Here is a 3,414-nt window from a genome sequence, read left to right on the forward strand (position 1 = left end):
GGAAGGATGTATGTTTCATATATAATTATATATGTTTATAAATATTTATGCATGTTTATATAACAATTTTTCATGCATGAATATGTATATTTATACATATTCATGCATGAAAAATTTTTTATCGGACTACAAACACGACTTTGTTATATTATTATAAATTAACATATATAAAAACTGAGAATAACAATTATCCTGTCGTGGTGAACTTTTTTACATAGAGAATTTAAATGTCGGAATTAAAATCAAAAAGAGTGAAGGAAAAAGAAAATAAATTAGGAAATATTATAAAATATCGTAAAATAGAATATGGAAAACTAATTTTAAGATTATAATTAATTATCCAGCAAATGTAAGGACGCTCACTATGCTCACAGAGCACCATATCGCAATAAACATTACTAGAAAAATAATTCGAGAATCGGTTCCTAGAGATAAGAATAATATTGACCAGTCAGTATCAGACACAGTGAGTCACTTTTTGTTTTTTAGCTAGTAATTTTTCAAGATAACAAATGGAAAAATGTATCATTAAAGCATTAATCAATTATAAACACGCCAGAAAGACTTATTACTGCGTATGAACGACACTGACTGACTAGACGTGACAACAACTCAAGCCTTAGCTCTATGATCGGGAGGTAGGCATTGGGAAGCGCCTCCATATCCGTCTGCAGGTCTGTCTGCTGATGAATAATCTCTGAAAACATCTCTTCCTGTAGTGACGCTCCTCGTCCAGTATTATAATGTTGTTCCAATCGAAATCACCTTCTTGTAACCGATGCTCCGTAATGACAATACGAATAGAGATGTTCCATCGGATGTGGTTCTTATGCTCCGTGATTTCTTGATTTCTACACGTTAGCTATTTACACGTCTGTCCCATATAAATTGCATCGCAACTCTTACACGAGATCTTATAAACAACATTCTATTTCTTGTTACGCAGTAAAAGATCTTTATGCACTCTAATGAATTTTCGCAATTTATTAGTACTATAAAACGATACTTTCACGATACGCTCACTATTCAATCTACTAAACTTCTCAGTAATACAACGAACGAAAGGTGGGCTATGAAGAGAATTACGAAGGCTGCACTACTTTAATTCTATTATCATTAATAACACTCTTCCTACTACTAGTCATAATAATCTTCTTCAAACAATTGTTAATATTCTAAAATATAAAGTTCAATGGATAATCATTCTCTAACAATATTTTAATAATGAAACACAAATTATCAAAGTTTTTTTAGGATTTAGGATAGGAAAGCAAAACTATCCTATCAACTAATCCTGCGATTGTATCTATTTTTTGAGAAACCGAATGCTGTGACTAAAAATTCATATATCTATCCGAAAAAGTCGGCTTGTAGTACCATTTGAACTCTATCAATTCATTATCCCTAATAACTGTAACATCCAAAAAATTCAATCTATTATTCTGTATCTTCATAATGAACTAAAGTCTAGGATGCTTAAAAATATCAAGAATAGAACTAATCGAAGGCACAAGTGCCGCCAATAATGTCATCAACAAACCTACAGTAAAAGGGCAACAGAAACCGAAGCCAAAGCTCTAATCTCCAGCTTTCGTATAATTATCGACGACGGGAGATAACAAAAAACACATAGGAGTCCAGCTACATTCTGATTTTCACCGAATTTGATCAAACTTGCAGTAATGTTAGAAGAGTCTACCAAATAAATTCCCATAAAACTGCTGTGTAGCCTCTTCTTGCCAATGGTTATTTCATGATATATAAGTCTAGAGGAATAATAAAGCATATTGTAGCAAAATACAAATATTCTTTTGCTCTTGTATTCTTTGTTTAGTTTATTGTTTTATATGTAATATCCCACCTCTATGGGATATACAACAAAAATGCAAGGATTTCAAAAAGTTTTTTTTTAACACGAAAAATAAATATTTCGAATCTAAAATTTTTATCATAGTAGAAAATTTTTATCACAGTAAAGTTTTTATTAGTATAGTTAATTTGCCTTAAACATAATACATAATAAATTAAATTTTTTTTAGCTGCGGCATATGTGTATACCAGATTTATCCTATATTTTAAAAAAGATTGAGTGAGTTATCCTATAGTGAAACCATTTTCAACAAAGCATTAGCTAAAGAAATAGCAGGTATAAATAGCGAGACAGTCAACAATATACGTTATATAAACGATACAATTCTAATGACAAGCAACCTCAGCGACTTGTAATATCTACTAGAAAACTTAAAAATCAATGCACTGAAATTAAAAATAAATCCCAAAAAAATCAAATGTGGATAGTAATTATAAAATCCCCTCAGGACCAAGTGGAGTTAAAGATTGAAAATGCCACATTATAGAAAGGATAAAAACCTATAAGTTTCTGAGAGTTTGAGTAGAACAATATATATAGACAAAAGAGCCACTAAATTTGATTATAATAATATTTTCGAATAGCGATAATTCAATAAAGTACATGCGTTCATAAAACTCATCGAAATCATTGTTGTATTACGACCTTACTACGAAACCTTATGTACTATGACGTGAATAATTTATACAGATGGGATATGTCAACCATACATTGCCATATTCCAAATTTCAATGGGTCGAAGAGGCTGCGAACTTTGACATGAGTGTAATCACGGATTCATCCATTAGTTATATTCTCTTCGATCTCGAGTATCTGTAGCATTTACACGATCATTGCGCGATAAATCGCGTTACATCATCCACTATCGTAACTTGCAGCAATGTACTCATCACGGTCTTCGCGTAACAAAGATCCACCGGGTGTTACAATTCGCTCAATTCGCCTGGCTCCGTGATTACATTGAACTCAATACGCAGTTTAGAATGCGCACGAAAAACAATTTCGAGAAAAATTTGTATAAACTAATGCGATATTCGGCAAAACTATGAAAAACGTTCGAAATCACGTAGACGTAAAATTATTAACAAAATGGGACGGCGCGGAGACAATGATTGCGAAGCTAAATTTTCATAATATCATAGCATCTTTGCGGAAAATTTGATTGCCATCGAACTGCGCAACTCGAAATGAAGTTCAGAACAAACCGATTTACGTGGATACAAATGTCCTCGATATATTGAAAATCTGCTGGTATGAATTTCACCACGAGTACACGCCATGTATCGTGACAAATGTAAAATTATGTACAAGGACAGTTTCATTTATCATATAGAATGTGACGATGCTTATGAGATTATGAAACGCGATATCGTTAGATTTGACACAAGCGATTATCCGGCGGACAACGCGTACGGCATGCCTCTCGCGAACAAAAAAATATCCGGCCTGATGAAGGACGGGAACAATGGAATGTATTAATGATTGAATTCGTTGAACTCAGAGCATGTATGCGGTGATGGTAGACGGTAAGAATTACACTAAAA

This window comes from Atta colombica, unplaced genomic scaffold, assembly GCF_001594045.1.
Source record: "Atta colombica isolate Treedump-2 unplaced genomic scaffold, Acol1.0 scaffold201, whole genome shotgun sequence".
Taxonomy (NCBI): Eukaryota; Metazoa; Arthropoda; class Insecta; order Hymenoptera; family Formicidae; genus Atta; species Atta colombica.